The sequence below is a fragment of the Podarcis melisellensis genome, assembly GCF_964234715.1.
Source record: "Podarcis melisellensis genome assembly, chromosome: 12".
In the NCBI taxonomy this organism is placed as follows: domain Eukaryota; kingdom Metazoa; phylum Chordata; class Lepidosauria; order Squamata; family Lacertidae; genus Podarcis; species Podarcis melisellensis.
The window spans coordinates 49,434,868-49,453,030 of record NC_138544.1 but is presented as its reverse complement, the minus strand read 5'-3'; the positions used below and the strand labels follow the sequence as shown (position 1 = coordinate 49,453,030).

Below are 18,163 nucleotides of genomic sequence, written 5' to 3'. Positions count from 1 at the left end.
CATTAAAAGCTAACTCCCATTGACTTATAAGGCAGCCCAGGGAATGGGGAAGCTAGCTCCCACATCTTCCTTTGAAAAATCCCTTTTGAGCTACAAAGCTGGTGATAATCTCTAAATATTGACTCTTGTATAAAATCTTAGTATGGTGTGCTGAACAAAGCCAAATGGAAAGAGTGGAACACAGAGCCAGGCAGGCCAGCCTATCTGATTGCTGTAGATACATGGATGGAGCTTGGCTTACAAGGATTATATTTCCAGTGATAAATGTCCGTGAAGGCTGATTTCCCAAGACACAAAATAAACCTTTTTTTTTTTAAAAAAAAGAAAGAAATAAAATCCTACTGAAAATAAAATGTACAGATAGGCAAAGGGAGAAAAATCATGACACTGTGTCATGGCTGGGTCTTGGTTAACTGTTGTTAAATGATGCCCCTAGAGGTCTCTGCAAGTGTCAATGGTTGAAATGACATTCTCAGATAGATGTTTGCTGCTGAAAAATTATATAACTGGAAATGTCTATGTCAATTCCAGTTTTTAGTATCTCTCCCCCCCCCTGACTCCCCCGGAAATGTTACTTTACCAGTTTTGTTGCCTGAAATGTTCCATTGCATGTGGCAGCAGTGAAGTATTTATTTGGTTGGTTATTAATAACACTTGCGTGCCACTCCATAACACAAGGTTCTCTGGGTGGCTTACAATAAACAATTATTTTATATATCTATATCCAGTGGAATGGTTCCCCAAACAGTAAACAACAAGACAAAATCAAATCAAAATCAGCTTGGTGCCACAGATCGATCATAAAAGAAATGATAAAAACCTGCAATTAGGACAGCAGATTAGAACAATTAAGACTCAATAAGCCTCAGAGAATAAAAATGTATTGCTTGGCACCAACAAGGCAGCAATGTAGGCGCCAAGTAATCTTCTCTGCAGAGAGAATTTCGCAGATGAGTCATAATTGAAAAGGCCCTTTCTCCGGGTACAAACCATCTTGCCTCACAACGCAGGTGCACTCAGAGGACAGCCTCGCTTCTTGTTCTCAATGCATGTGTAAAATGATGTGCTCTACTGTACAATGGACAGCTTCTGACATCCTTGCATTTCTAGCACCCAATAATTCTTCCAATAGGAACTCAGAGCTGCCTCCTTGTGGTTCCCACACAGCATGCTATATAGCTGGAGAACTTGCCATGGGTTTTGGACCATTCTTGAGTCATTCACAGAGCAAATGCAAAAATTCTGGGGAGGGGAGGAAAGGACAGTTTAAATTTGATGCACAGGCAAAACACACACGTGTTATGTTGGAACATTACTGTAATGGGAGGTTAAGGATGAACAAGTAAAAGAGGTAATAAGTAAATGGGCTATAGACTTAGGTAAAACTATTGAATTTTCATCGTGGGAAAAATTATGGATGGAAAGTTGGAAATTTACGACTTGTGAAGTGACAAAGGAAAATCTAATAAAGATGTTTTACAGATGGTATTTAACACCAACCCAAATATGTAAAATGTATAAAAAATAATCAGATCTGTGTTGGAGGTGTAGTCAAGTAGAGGGGACACTCATATATATGTGGTGGACAGGTGATAAAATTAAAGGCTTCTGGGATATGGTGTATGAAGAGCTAAAGAAAATGTTTAAACAAAACTTTGTTAAGAAAACACTGAAATACAGAGAAGTTAGTTTCAATTAGGAATAATGAACTGTTGTGAGATTGACAGAAGCCCAAAGAGCGAATGAACAAAAAACAATAAAAAAATGAAATATTTAAGAAATGTCAGTTTATTAAGAAAATGGATGACACAGAAGAGGTAATTGTTTAAAACATATGTGCTTGATCTGTAAAGTATTAGTTTAATAATGAATGACTTAATGTCATTTTATTTAAGATTTTCTTTTTTCTTTATTAAGATTTAACTGTATCAGTGTATGATATTTAGGTTTCTGTTTTTCTTTTTTCTTTTCTTTTTTCTTTTTTGTAATGTTTCTTAATTTCTTTTTCCTTTTTCAAGTTTGTAAGATTTGATTTGTATGTATTTGCAACAAAACAAAAAAAAAGAAAGAGAAAAAAAGCTTTTTCTTGGGGATATTAGATACAGATATAGCCAGAGTTAATAAGAAAATATTCCTTTATGCTACAGGGGCTGCGAGAACACTAATTGCCAAAATTTGGGAAAAAGAAACAATACCAACAAAATATAGAGAATGCCTTAAAAAGCAGTGCCCTCTAATTACCGGTAATACTTGTACTAGTTTGATTAACTCCTGCAAAATAAATTATGGTATAAAAGTTAAAAACAGAAAGAAAATAGGGTAATAATGAATTAAGAAGGTGACAGTTTACCAAAAATGAAAAGAGAACTGTGTTGAAGATGAAGGAAGTCAACTGGAAGAAAAGAAGAATTGAAATATGATACAGTATACATATATTGTTGACTATTTGATCTGTGTAAATTTCCATATGCTACTGTGTTTTATTTGTATTTCTTTGATTGTGTATTATTATTTTTATTGTTTAGTTTTATGAGTATGTGTGTATGTGATGTAAAATTTTATATATATAACACATGTTAATGTCTTTAGTAGAAGGTAGGGAAGCTATTGATCTAATAATCTCTGTGTTTAGCAGAAGAAAGCAAAGAGGCAGCTACACACCAACAAAACTGGGCATATTGATTTCACAGATGGAGAAACCTTGTTTTTCAATTCTTCTTTAACACTCTCATTTTTGCACTTGGAAAAAAAGATTCCACTGAAGGAGGTTTATCCTGTTACTGGTGTAGCATCAGGAGAATGACATCAGGGATGTGTTGTAAACAGGCTGTCAGTCATGTTCTGGAAAGAGAGAGAGAGAGAGAGAGGGGTAGACAAACCTCACAAAACAGCTAGTGAATTAGCAAAATACATTTTCCCCTCCCTTCCACACACAATCAGGACCCAGAGTGGGCTAATTAAATCCCACAATCAACAAGAGGCTGCAGATGCACAAGCTCACTTCAGCTTGGCAAATCCTTCTAATTCAAAACTCTTAAGACTTTTCGGGGAGTGTGATTTGTGTTTTAAAGGCTAAGCACGTTAATCTCTCCTACATGCATCATATAATTTAATCTTATTAAAAGGAAATCCACTAAACATCCTGTTTTCCCTATCAAAACTTCCCCGGTATAAGCAGCTATGTGCAATGAGCGGTAAAGGTACCCTCACCACCTGTGTAAAATCAAAATACAAAGCCACTCTGGCAGAAGTAATGTATGTTGAATATTTTGCAGTTGCTGCTTTTCATCTTGTGTGGTGCCTATCTACCATGCTATCTCATCATAACATGTTTGCTGAACTTCAGTTATCCCCTGCCACTATGAGCAATAAGCAGGCATTGTGGGATATGTAGTCCAGCAATACCTGGAGGGCCAAAGGTTTTCTAAGCTGTTGCAGTCCAGCTCCACTTATCCGTACGTCCTGGGGAAAGTGAAAATATTTACATAATAAAATGTGCACACACTCAGGTAAATGAGGATATTCTTATAAGGAGAGTCATAGTGTCCTGAGCCTACATGAGCTTCACATAGGCTTGCTTAATTCAATACAAATTTGGGTGGTTATGTGTTATTCATGTGAAAACTAATTTATTACACAACTTTTTCGGCAGAGGTCCCACACTTATGGAGCTCTCTCCCCTAGAAAGATTTAGGATTATTCTTTTTTAAGTACTGTAAAACTCTTTTTAAAAAAACAGTTTGTTTTTATTAATTTCTGCTGCTTTTATTAAGTGCAGCCAATGTTTTAACTGCTGTTGTTCAGTTTTAAGGGGGTGCAGTGTGATTTTAATTGGATGGTTAGTTTATTATATTTTACAAAACTGCTTTTGTTAATTGTGCCCTAAAATGTGGTGTACAGTATATATACACCAGTTATAAATAAATACAGCCTTTTAAAAATCAAGCCTGTGCCCATTAATACAGGCAAACATTCCTGTGGAGGGAAGCGGGGAACACAAACAGTAGGTGTTTCTGTTTCTATTTCTATTTTAGTTTTCATAAGAGGCAGTGGTGATCCAAGCATTGTTGACTTTCTCTTCTGAAATAATAAATATTTAGAGCAGAAAGTTACATGTTTGGTTGGCTATCCTTGCACTTACTTCATATGAGAAAATTGGAGCTTAATACCACCTGTGCAATAATAAGTTCATCATATATTCTTCCATCCTGGCACATATAAATGCATGTGGCATTTACGTGTCACCTGTCCCTGCCGGCTATAAACAGTGCTAACAGGTGTACAGATTGTACACCCATGTGAAATGAGTTTCATGATGCAGGCATTTTTTGCTGCTAAACAGGGCTTTTGAATGGCAGCCATTGACAAAAACAACAACAAATGTCAATCGACTTCCATCTGTGACCAAATAGTTTCTAGTTGACATGCAGCATATGCTGAGAACACTGATGCCATTATTTCTCAGCCATTCCATTCAGTTTATTCTTAATACGTACAACTAAAAATAGAATTTCCTTTTTCTAACAGGATTGCATTGCTGACTCTACATTAGTAGAAATGTCGAATGTCTTGTCAGATTTCCCCACACTCTGTGTATTCAAACATTTCAGCTTTTCTTGCCATATTTTAGTTAGGTCACATACGAATTTGACGTTGTTCCTTCCAACTGAGTGCTCTAATTTGTCAAACCCATCATGTCATGCATATATATATATATATATATATATATATATATATATATATATGCTTTCGTAGATTTTCACGGGTACAGGAATGCAGGTTTTGGTGTCCTCGGGTGTCTTCCCGTGTAAAAGTTGGGGTGTCTAGGCGACGTTTCGACGAGGTCTCACTCGTCATCTTCAGGCTGGTGCTTTCGGCTTCTTGTTACTGGAACAGAGCAGGATCTCAGTGTTTGAGTTCCTATAAATACTGTTGAGGGGGTGTGGTGTATAGCCTCCAATGTTCTGGGCAGAGAGGAAGTTCCCAGGCTAGTGTGCCTTTTCTTCTTTTGTTCCTTAATTACTTGAGGGATATCTTGAGTGATTTCTTGAGTGATATCCTGAGTACCACTTAGGTGGGTCATTAGGTGTGGATTAGTTGCTAAAGTCTTTGTGTCTTGACCTCTTGAACTTTGTGAAGAGTTTTTCTGAGAAGATGGCTGTACTGCACTTAGTTGTGCTCTGGCTTGGCTTCGTGTATAGGGGCGAGCTGTGGTTTTGTGGCCTGTGTCAGCCAGATCTGTGTAGGGGCGAGCTGTGGTTTTGTGGCCTGTGTCAGCCAGATCTGCTGCACCCCCCTGCAATCCCTACACAGATCTGGCTGACACAGGCCACAAAACCACAGCTCGCCCCTATACACGAAGCCAAGCCAGAGCACAACTAAGTGCAGTACAGCCATCTTCTCAGAAAAACTCTTCACAAAGTTCAAGAGGTCAAGACACAAAGACTTTAGCAACTAATCCACACCTAATGACCCACCTAAGTGGTACTCAGGATATCACTCAAGAAATCACTCAAGATATCCCTCAAGTAATTAAGGAACAAAAGAAGAAAAGGCACACTAGCCTGGGAACTTCCTCTCTGCCCAGAACATTGGAGGCTATACACCACACCCCCTCAACAGTATTTATAGGAACTCAAACACTGAGATCCTGCTCTGTTCCAGTAACAAGAAGCCGAAAGCACCAGCCTGAAGATGACGAGTGAGACCTCGTCGAAACGTCGCCTAGACACCCCAACTTTTACACGGGAAGACACCCGAGGACACCAAAACCTGCATATATATATATATATATATATATATATATATATATATATATATATTTTCTTATCTTATACAATGTTGTTTTGGACTTCCATCAGCCACATCTGAAGTTTTTTCAATCTTTATCACTTTGTCTACATTTCTTAATTTCTCTATTACTTTTAATCGTCCAACTCTCTTCATAGTCTTCATTGCAATATTTCGCACAGTCCTCCTTACAAAACTTCTTGCAGTCCTACTAGCGTAATCTCTTTATTACAATTGCTTTTCAGATAGTTCAAATATTTACTCCAGTCCTCTAAGAATCTCTGGTCCCGCAGGTTTCGGATCCTTCCTGTCATCTTAACTAATTCTGCATAGTCCATTAATTTCATTTGCCACTCTTCTTTTGTGGGTCGTTCTCATCATGCATTTTCATCCTCCAGAGTGTTTTGTTTCCTTCCAATTTTGTTCGAATAATAAACATACACCCGGCTTATTCACCCGTGCCATTTTGGAAGGTGTTGAATATTTAGGGTGGCCACAGGAAACTTCCAGCTGATGAGGCTGGAAAGAACTGGCATCTGTTTCATAGTGTTCTATGCCTAGACAGCATTCTGAAATAAGGACTTTTCACCAAGTTCTATGTTACACCATGATGTAATGTATTAAGGCTCCCCCGGTTCTCACTATTGATTAAAGACTCCCTGACCATTTTTCTAGCTCACACATTCATTTCAGCACTGTAAACACTGGCGCAGGGCAGTGTAAGGGTTAAACAGGCTGGGAAACAAAAATCCGGCCACAGAAAGGAAAACACACAACTAGTTTTGTTCCCCGATGTAGAACTACAAGTGCAATAAAGGCTATTAGTTATTTACTACTTCCCATGAAACATCCTAAAGCGACCAACCCCAAAAATACATCAACAATAAGCACATATATAAAAATAAATTGAAGTCTAGTGGAGACACCCAAGAGATAGAGACAGCGCTCATCCTAAATGTAATGGGATGATGTTTCAAAGAAGGAACTTAGGCATCCTACACTGCTGTGAATTTGCCCATAAGAATTCAACCAGCATAGCTGATAACTCCCAAACAGCAATGATTCATTGCATCTTCTGGACAGCTGTAACAAAAGAGGATGACCCGTGTCTCTTGTTCTCAGGTGGAAACAAGATCTAGACCTCTCCCAGTAAGTCCAAAGTGAGGCTTCACGGATGGGACAGGCAGAGCATCCTTGAATCCACCCCCCCCCCCGGAATTATTTTTTAAAACATTGTCACTTTGTCTTCAATCAATAAAACTGAGGCTAATTGCCTTAGATAGTTCTCTCTTAGAAGTCCCCCTTCTGCCAGCTGTTCTTTCATGCTATTTTCAGCAAAACCAGCAGAGTCAAGCTACTCCCTGTGCTATCCTGCAATAATAGTATCCTAATCAACAGGTTGACAAAAAATTGGCATCATGTCCTGTTGCCACAGTTATATATAGATCTTAAGCTATATCTACCCTTTAGTAATTTTCCGTTCCGCTTCCTCACAGATGATGTCCTCCAGTCCTTCTCTTCATGCTCATGTTCATGGCCACCTGGTAATGCCAACAGTGGCTAAATTATATATATTTGTCTCATCGCCTCCCTCTCTATTCATTGTAACAAAGCCAGCAAGGAATTCACATGTGTTTCGCAATAACTCCACTGTAATTATGAGACCTGGGTGGCGCTGTGGGTTAAACCACTGTGCTGCTTGGGTTTGCTGATCAAAAGGTTGGCGGTTCGAATCCCCGTGACGGGGTGAGCTCCCGTTGCTCAGTCCCTGCTCCTGCCAACCTAGAAGTTTGAAAGCATACAGTGCAAGTAGATAAATAGGTACCACTCTGGCAGGAAGGTAAATGGCATTTCCATGCACTGCTCTGGTTTCACCAGAAGCGGCTTAGTCATGCTGGCCACATGACCCGGAAAAACTGACAGCTCCCTCGGCCTGTAAAGCGAAATGAACGCCGCAACCCCAGAGTCGTTTGCGACTGGACTTAATTGTCAGGGGTCCCTTTACCTTTTAGATAGGCTGGCTACTTACACATGTGTCTCCAAAAAGAGAATGTGTTAGCAAAAAGAGGACACGGATTTGCTTAATGTTTGAATATGCTATAGTTTATATGCGTTTGTGCAAATTTAGAAATAGTTGCTACAGTCAAGTAGAAACACATTTCCCTGAAGTGGGAGATGGATGTGACCGAACTGTGATCAGGTGGTTTGTATGTTTCATTAACCTGCTGTCTGGTTAATGGTCAATTTCAAAGCCCCCTGAGCACCCTCATTACGGTTCTTTAAACTAGACTTGGAATATAGGAGTGCCATTTGTAAAATAAGACATATGGCCTCTCTAAACGGTATATGAGGGGGCTGCTTTCTTGGTAACATAACATGTATAAATCTAACCACAGAAGGCGGCACAGGTGCTGAAGTCTGACCTCTGTCATCCAATGACTCAGGCAAGGTTCAACACAAAAACTAATCAGAACACCACAGCCAGCAATGTGAGGGGTCCACTTACTTATTAGTACCTGCCAACCCCAGTGCCACACTGCATCCCGACCATTTCAAGTTCATGAATAAATTTTGTGAATTATCTGGAGTGGGGAAATTCATTGGAAACAATGTCCTATAAACCTATTCTCTGAAGTATTTTTTTTTTTATCCCCCACCTTTCAAACTCAAAAACTGAGTCCCTCAAGGTCATTACCAGTAGTCAGTTCTGTCGTTTTTTTTTTTAGTTCCATCAAGGCTTAACTTTGGCACTTCTTTGCAAATGTACAATATCAAAATGCAGGCTCTGGACCTGTGAAATGATTATGATAATAAGGAGACTACATTAATTTCAGCAAGTGGAGAGGTACTTACTTGTGAACAAATCAGGACTGAAGTAATCTCCCATATGCCGGGAATTAGGGGCAAGCTTTTTTTTAGTACAGAGGATGGGATTTTGTAGTTAGGTTTTATCCCCACTTCTTTTGTGGGGGCTGTTCTCACACGGACACTTTACGGCTGTATCCTCTACTGAATGCACTACTGCTTAAAGGTTTTGTACATTTCTGGATGCTGATTTGCTGCTTCAAATTGCTCTTGGAAGATCTAACAGTAGCTTATTGCTACTTCTCCTGGGTTGATTGAAGGAGACAGCTCAAACTGTTCAGGAGAAAGGTGTAACTAGTTTTGTTCCCTTGGGCAGAAACAATTAGGTGGCGTCTCCTTTTTTCAAAAGGCTTCCGTGCAGTCCCTTACTCAATTGAAAGGTTGCTGCTGCTTTTTTCCTCTCAGCCTGTGGACAAAGCAGATGGGAATTTACGTAGCAGTATCAATTAAAGCAGGAGTCATCTAGTTCATTGCTTACTCCTCAGCATCCAAGAGGTGAAAGGAGACGTGGAAAAGGCAGCTAAAAGAGGAAAAATCTAAACTGAAAAATTGCAGTTGCTGCTAAGCATCTCCCAGAGAGGCTAAGCCAAATGCATCTGATCACTCAACTCCCAAGAACTGTTAGTTGCCATGAAGCTTATTGTATCTGTCTGCAAACTTACCAGTATTTAAAAAGCCATTTTCAGTTTGAGTGTAGGAATGAAGTATTTTACTGCTAAATCTTAGAGTGGAACTAAGCTACTTTGAGTCACAGTTGCTTTCCACACATGGCCTTTTCCTGAGGTGGGCAGGTCACTCGCCTGTCGCCGCCTGCCTTCTTGTCCCCAAAGCCAGATCTCTGTAAGGTAGCCGTGCATCCGACTTTACAGAGGAGTTGTCTCTCTGTCAGAGGGCATCCTTTCTCTTTAATATTGCACAAGTCCACTTTAAAGAAAAAGAAGCACAAGGGGAGAGAGCCTTGAAATTGGCCAGTTAACATTTAGCATCTCAGACAGCAGACACAAAGGTCAGCAGATCACAGTCTTCCACACTATGGCACAATGTATTCTGTTCTATTTGAATTACAGTTATTTAATCTCGACAATTCATATACCACTAAATTGTGGTCATCTCTAACCTAGTGCACAAACAACTCTGCACAGAAAGGATAAAAATCAGTCAAAATATCAGAATTAAGGAGGTACAAGGGTGTTCATGGGAAGGAGAAGCTCTCTTCTCTGCAAGGCAACCAGCTTTTGTTTTGCCTCTGAGTAAAACAGGCAGAAGAAGATAAAATAACAAGCAGGATTTGCCCAAAATATGGAAGGCTGCTCAGTTCCTTTCGTCCTACATGACATTGGTCACTAGGACCATTTTTAATGATGACAGTGGCTACCTGAAACTCCTGTGATTTATAAATATTTGGGGGCTGGGCGGGCAGAGGGAGAGTGCATTTTTAAAATATCAGTCTGGCATTCAGAATGCCACATGCTACCCCACTCTGCGCCTTGCATTTTTAAAGAGATGCTGGAAGGCTTAGCAGTAGTCCAACAGAAAAGCCAAGGGATTGATAACAGTTCGAATGGCAGCTCTGACGGCGATTACTTCTGCACTTTAGAGAAAGTCTCTTAGGAAGACAAGGCTGCAAGATCAAGATATTAAAGATTACTTTGGCAGTGATTGACAAGAGCACCCTGCAGACATCGCCACAGGTAGGAATCCTTTTGGATCTAGAGGTGGCTGAAGCACCAAGTTTATTTAGGGACCTTTATTTTTTTATTTTAAAAGGAAAAAAAAGTTGATGTCTACAAATGTGATTCACAAACCAAGTAAGCCAGAAGAATGCTTGGTCTTGTTTATTTAATCTTAGTCTGAACCACCATTCACTGAGTGAAGCAGTAGAATGGTTCCAATCCTTTAGACCAATATTAAAACAGCATAATAATCAAAACAACCATCAGAACAGAGAACAGAACTCAAGAAAATCCAGGTAATAAGAACACTTCAGTTCAGCTTCAAGTCTGGCCTGTGGTCCATCTAGTTCAGTATTGTCAACACTGACTGGCAGTGGCTCTGCAAGGTTTCAGGAAGGACCAAATGAAGGAGAAGCTTTCTCACAGCTCCACCCGGAAGGACAACGAACCGAACCAAGGATCTCTTGCATGCAAATCACTGAGCTACAGACCTCCCACAATTGACAAAACCAAGTAAGCAAGAACATGACACAGTTTTTACAGTCCATGTGAACAACGGTTGTGCAGTCTAAAACTATGGAAGCTAGTGTATTTCCTTTTAAACCAGATGTGCTGGAGGAGACTCTTGAGTGTCCCATGGACCGCAAGAAGATCAAACCTACCCATTCTTAAGGAAATCTGAGTGTTCACTGGAAGGACAGATCGTGAAGCTGAGGCTCCACTACTTTGGCCACCTCATGAGAAGAGAAGACTCCCTGGAGAAGACCCTGATGTTGGGAAAGATGGAGGGCACAAGGAGAAGGGGACGACAGAGGACGAGATGGCTGGACAGTGTTCTTGAAGCTACCAGCATGAGTTTGACCAAACTGCAGGAGGCTGTGGAAGACAGGAGTGCTTGGCGTGCTCTGGTCCATGGGGTCACAAAGTCGGACATGACTAAACAACAACAACAATATTACCAGAAAGTGGCTATCTAGACACGATGAGGCTATTATGCATTCTAAAGATACTGACCTACCAGAGTAGTCTGGAGAGGAACCTCAGGGGTAAAACCCTTTGTATGCAGAAGTTTCTGGGTTCAAAACCAGGTACCTTCAGATGCAAGGATCAAGTTGCGGGTGGTATAAAAGACATTTGATTGTGATCTTGGCGAGCAGCTGCTAGTCACTGTAGATGAGGGGTGGGGAAACTGTGGCCCTCCATATCTTGCTTGATTCCAACTCCCATCATACCTTTATCTTTGGCTATGCTAGCTGCAGCTGATGAGAACTGGAATTGGAGAACATCTGGGTGGCCACAGGTTTCCCACACCTGTAATTGACAGCACTGTAATTGATGCACCAAGGAACTTAGTCTAAGGCAGCTTCGTATGTTCATAATGGGCATGCTTTCCTTCTTCAGAATAGCACAACTGTGAGGGTAGAGATAATTGGGAATGGCCAGTCAATTTGTTATGCACCAAGCTGCTAATGTGTCAATTTGTTCTGATGAATGAACCATGCGAGGCCCCTGTCCTGTGTGAGACTAAGTGAGCAGAGCCATTTGAAATATAAGGCAGTCAAATGCCATAGCAATTCAGCATGGCAAATAAGTAATACAAAACTGGAAAAATCAAGTTTGTATTATAATTGTGATTACCCTTTCCCCATTCAATACGGCTTCGTTTAATGGGCAGCTTATATGCATAAAAAGCATAGGATAACTGGGTATTAAAATAAAGATATTTCTCTTTGGGTGGAATAGCTCATAAAACTGATGATGAGTTTTATTCTGTTGGAGATATTTTTTTCCCCCATGCTGCATTTGTGCCTCATCTGGAATGTGTTGGTTAGTTGTTTGGAGGCGGAAAGTATTTTGTGAAAGGGCTGTGGTTTTATGTTTTGCAATGTTTCATTCAAATGTTACACATGAGATTACTTTGATAGATTGTGCCTTCTGCAAATGTTGCTCCTGACGTTCAGTTTTGTTTCATATTAAGGAATATGATTTATTTTATCGCATTTATATATTGCTTTTATTCTATGATGGAAGTCACAGAGCTGTATATCAGTTTCCCAGGTGGTCTCACATACAGTTACTGACCAGACCTAGACCAGGTTAGCTTCAGCAAGCTTGCAGCTCCATGTCCCTTTGTGCTATACCCTGAGCCTGTATTTCTGTCAACCACATACAGTGGCATAAATTTTATAATCCTTGCGGAAAAATTTTTTTAAAGCTATATATAAGAGGAAGCACATACTCTCCAGAAAAGTAACAATTGGTATTGTGTTTTGAAAGTAGCCGTTGCAAATTTTGGGAGTGGAAGATTTCGGGCACCACATGGTGGAACAGAGTCTCAAACAAGGTCTCCCAAGCTTACATTCCCAGCATGTTCACACTCCTCTCTCGGTGACGTCTATGCTGGCTTGATCATGGCCGCAGAATGGAAGATGGCAGGATCCCCAGGTCTGTTGGCAGACCAACTCTGTGTTACAAAGATGTTTGCAAATGAGAAGCCTGGCAGCATCAATCCCGCTGTGTGAAAATCCCTTGCAGACGAGCACAGTGCCTAGAGACAGACGGTCAGGTCATGGATCCACAGCAGTGGCCAGAGGAGGAGCGCAGAGAGAAGAAATGGCATGGTGCATCTGCATCAGCAGAACCAGACATCTTCATCTCTCCCAGCTGCAACAAAACATGTCTCTCCCGTATCTGTCTTTAAAGCCATAACAGGCGCTGTAACTCTCCAATGGTTTGACTTGAATCCCAAAGGCACACTCCTCCACTGTCTTCCGAGACAGATGCCAGCTTACAACAAAAGATATTATTGTGGTCAGGCTGACTGAGCCACGCCTTTTGAGGCAGGGCTTTGAATCCCTGGGGTTGAAAACCTTTTAGGAACACAGGAAGCTGCCTTATACTGAGTCAGACAATTGTTGCATCTAATTCTGTATTGCTTACACTGACCAAAAGCAGGTTTTCAGGATTTCAGAGAACAGTCTCTCCTCCCTGAGCTATGGCCCCTCCCTGATCTATTCCTAGCTATCTGACAAATTCCTTAATTTGCATCCAGACCCGATTCTTCCTATTGAAAGATAAGAGACCAATAAGAACAAATCCTGATCCTAGTGCACCTATTGTTCTGGAAAACAAGGGAAAGTAATTCCTTTCTGATTTTAGTGTGCTACACATGTTTTCTGTATGACCCAAGTAATGCATTGTGCAGTGCAAGTTCGCTCTAGCCATGATAGCCTGGTATCATGCAAGCAAGAGGGCAGTATTGAACTATATGACAGCTCTTTAATTTGCATTCACACCTGTTCTGTTACTGAAATAGATAAATCAAGAGGAATTTACTATTTTACAAAATGTTATTTTACAAAACTATTTTACAAAATGTTTCTAGAGTAGGACTTTCACCCCACCCTTTATTACAGCACCACAGCTCACTACAAAAAGAATTGATGTGACATTTATTGAGATCAAAGGAAAACACTGTGGTATCTACTCATTTCAGCTGAAAACAATAAACAGTAATATTTTGTTAAGTTTTTATTTTGCAAATGAGACAAAGTACAGCTATTGTGGAGTAATTAAGCTCCACCTTCTGCCCACCTCCGAACATCCGGCAAGCTCATAGCTCCCCTTCATTTACCAGAGACAAATGTGTGGTTTTCAAGAATTAAAGAATTAAAAGTAAGAAAGAGCAAAACTAGAAATAAGCCTGTCTCTGAGAGCTGCTTCCCACAAGACTATTTCCCTGTATACATTGCTATTATTGGTTGCTGAAAACCACAGGAGTGGAGAATGCTCTTGTGCCTAAGCTCTACTTTAGAGTTTCCCACAGGATAACCACCATGAGAGCAGGATGCTGGCTTAGGTGGGCTAGCAGGCGCTTCTTGCATTCTTACCATTTAAAGAACACATATTATGTAGGAAACATGCATGGCAAAACATTTGGGCTGCATGGTAAACTTGATGGGAATTCATTGCCAGTTGTGAATTCCTGCTGCCTGTACACAACTGAGAACAGACAAGTGTCTGCATTGCATGCTACAAAAGTGTGGTAACCTGTGTAGGAAACCTTCCTATGAAAACAGCAGTCACTTTTGTGGTACTTCATAAGGACTAGCAAACTGTTGTGGCACAAGCTTTCATGGGACAAAGCCCACTTCATTGGATACATGGAGCATTTCTCAAGTTGACAGGTGTATGTGTACGTAGCTGTGGACTCTGCAATGTAGAGTAAAATATAAATCTGCTTGACGTGGACTCTGTTTCATGAAAACTTTATGCCATAATAAATTTGCTAGTCTGCATGGTCCCACGAGGCATTTAGTCTGTTGCAGCAAAACCTGCCAGCACAACTACCTTTCTGGAAATGTTCTTGCATGAAGCTGCTTTCAGAGGTGTCTTGAGTACATTTGGAGGCGGTTAGGAAGTTGGTCTAAATTGCCACCTGAGTACATCTTCAAACCCATCATAATATGGAACCAACTGGTAACCCTCCAACCTTTCTGAGAAGCTCAAGCTCAAAAAGATATACTGACTGTAAAGGTAAAGGGACCCCTGACCATTAGGTCCAGTCACGGATGACTCTGGGGTTGTGGCGCTCATCTTGCTTTATTGGCTGAGGAAGCTGGCGTACAGCTTCCGGATCATGTGGCCAGCATGACTAAGCTGCTTCTGGCGAACCAGAGCAGCGCACGGAAATGGCGTTTACCTTCCCACCGGAGCGGTACCTGTTTATCTACTTGCACTTTGATGTGCTTTCGAACTGCTAGGTTGGCAGGAGATACTGACTGTAGCAATATCCTATTTGGTTATCCCCCATTGATAATGCACTACCCATAGCAGAGACTTAACTGAAATGCTAATGGTTAGTATCCTGCCCACTCCTTCTGATATATAAGAGGCACACCCCTATATTGCAACAGTGATATTTTCTCACCTGCTCAACAGTTTATTTAAATCTATTTGTTATTTCAGCACTTTTAAAAGGAAAGACCTAGTGACTTGCTAGTCTCCCTCCCTCCCCCTTTCTCCTTCCTTGTAGCATTGATTTGTTGTCTTATTTAAATACAGAGTTCAGTATTCAGGTATGTAAGTGCAACATAAATAAAATGGCATACCCAGCAGAGCCAGAGGGGCTATCTCTTCCTGGGAGCTGAAATAATTTACGACAGGCTAAGGCAACAGCATAAATATTGTTGGGGGTTTATCACAACCAAAGACTATAAGCCGCATTTGGAGCCGGTGGGCTTGGGGAAGAGGAGAAAAGAGAGAAGGGGGAGAGACGGTGGGTGGGTTGTAAAATATCTAGCTAGCTAGATATCACAGAGAGAATTTGCAGAGCTAAGTTGGGGTGAAGCGAGCAGTTGTGCCTGTAAGTGGCTTGATTTCATCTTTGTGCAAGCCATTCACAAAAATTTCCTGTGGACTTGCTATTGGGAAGGAGTGGGAGAGAGGTTACTTTATCTTGGTGTTACAAAGCCCTGGAGGAAGAGGAGCAAAACCACATATGAGAAAGATGTTGGATTATTTGGGCATGATTTCCTAATGGAAAGGAGAAGGCATGCTGAGTGCAAGAGAGGATCCAGAAGCTTTTTGTGTGGTGGAAAGGCAGAGCATGGCTTTGATCTGATTTAAGAGTAAAAGGGGATCACTTGTCATTTTTGCCACCATGTCAATGATGATATCAGCGCACCAAAAAGTGACCACTACTACCAGCACCACCTTTTCTTCAGCAGCCTCTGCCATCAGTAAACTGGTAGGTAACTGTTCTTCCATTGGTTTGCATGTTTCCAAGGCACTACATCCAGAAATGTCCCTGTTGAAACAAACAAATAAATGTTGCAAAATAAATTCTGTGTTCTCTGCAGTCTTAAGAATGCATATCCTGAGTGCATGGGTGTTTCCTTTGGTCTGCATAGAGTAGTAGTAACCGAGTGCACGTTACACAGAGTTAAAACTTTTCTCTTTTTTCGTTAAACTTGTGGGGTTTTTTGCCTTTGCATTTTCGCATTTGCTGATGTCTGTAGTGTTGCACAAAAAATACAGCAGCAGTTTGGGATGGGTGGCGGAGGGGGGAGTGGGTGTGGTGGGCGTGAGAGAGAAAAGCCAGGGGAAAGGAACTTTGCTAGAGACACAGGAATTATTCAAAATTCAATTTGTGTTTAAGTGCATGCTAATAAGGTGGAGGACAGAGTAGGAGCGAGGAGCTCGCAAGAACGTCATGGAATGAAGGAATAAATTAATTTCTAGGCTGCAGTTGTTCTGTTTCAGCTCAGCTACAAATTACTATGGAAATTCATTTTCCCCCTCCCCCTTTTCTTTCCTTCCCCATTCTCTTTTTCTCTCTCCTCCCAAGGCTTTAAAACGAGGAGTCAGCTGAAATTTAGTGCATGATGTATAGAGGTGCGCTGAGCAACTGGAGAGGGGAGGTGGGGAGCGCAGGGAGAGATGAATTACTCAATTCATTTAAACTAACAACAGCAACAGCCTTCTTTTTGTTGTAAAGCTCTGGATCAGCAATTTTGCTCTGTACTTCTGCAAGGCTGCTGCTGCTTTGGTGGGTGGGGAAATCATTCCTTTTAAACATGCACACACCCTGGAAACAAAACCACAGAGAGGGGGCTTCTCATCCTTTGTGATACAGGAGCATGCACATGTATGCAGGCACACACACCCTTGATTTGGGGCTCCTCTCTTCTCATGCAACATGCGTAAGGCAGAGAGGCATATATAGCTTTTCTTTGAAACCTCTGCTGTCTTCTCTAACAGCTCCGCCAGCAATTTAGCTCCTGGGTTTCTGAAGTCAATTACAGTCTTCCTTTCTCACCTGATAAATCATCAACCCAAACCTATTTGTTTGAGGCGCCAGCCCTAGCCTCCAGTCTGGAGGCTGCTAGGAAAAGATGTGAGGCGCACTCAGGACCGGAGGGCCCAGGGTCACATAGCAGGAAATCAGCACCCAAGGACTGGCCAATCCATCAGAAGGCGGCACTGCGGTGAGTAGTCCTTTGGCCAAGTCCTAAATCACTTCACCAAACACCACTCCCTTAAACCTCAGGCCCAGCACCTTTATTGACTGCATCACCACTTAATTAATATTGATTGCTCCTTTGGATCAGGCTAGGGGAGCACAGCCTTTGCCTTTAAACTGAAAGGTCACCCCCTCCATGCACCCTCCCTTGTGCTTCCCCTTTACATTTGGACACACAATTCCCATCTCTCTTTGCAGCAGGCTAAGCTGGAGGCCAGTACAAAGGAACTCTCCAGAGCCGCATTTGCTGCAGGGATATATTAATCCTTTCCTTACCTGCTGTTTCTGTGAGATGAACCCCCAGGGGCATTTTTTTTTTTAAAGCTTCCCTTGGCAAAGTAGTTCACAGCCAATAATTTGAAATTACACTGAGGTAGGCAGATAGATGATTTGACAAAAATCATTGCCAGTGTATTTGTGTCGCTGCAGTGCAGCCTAAAACGTGGTTATTGTCTCTCTTTACTCTAGTAATATCCCCTGCTATCAGCAGGTTTGCTTTATTACTCTTGCAGCTAATAAAATATTTTTCTATTGAAGGGGGAGAGGAGGGATTTCTTTCCCAGATCACTCTCCTGCTACCTGGTATAGATCTGAAAGTTCCTTACTTCCAGAAGTTGCATTTGTCACCTGCAGGTCTAATTGCAAAACAACCAAACCATACCAAACCAAACCATTGGATTTAAAAATACAGTGGGACCTCGGGTTAAGAACTTAATTCGTTCTGGAGGTCCGTTCTTAACCTGAAACTGTTCTTAACCTGAAGCACCACTTTAGCTAATGGGGCCTCCCTCTGCCTTCGCACGATTTCTGT

The 18,163-nt window shown here is 41.3% G+C and overlaps 1 protein-coding gene across 3 annotated transcripts in view; it reads left to right on the top strand.

The window, feature by feature from the left end:
- Positions 1–18,163, top strand: part of DPP6 (dipeptidyl peptidase like 6) — a 492,205-nt gene that overhangs the window by 86,625 nt on the left and 387,417 nt on the right. Inside the window, exon 1 of one of the 3 annotated variants that reach the window (XR_014173294.1) lies at positions 15,777–16,077. The exons of the other annotated variants lie outside the window; for them this stretch is intronic. The gene's annotated coding sequence lies outside the window, so the exon portion shown is untranslated. Of the gene's footprint in view, positions 1–15,776; positions 16,078–18,163 lie in introns of those variants that run through there. 3 annotated transcript variants of the gene reach the window in all.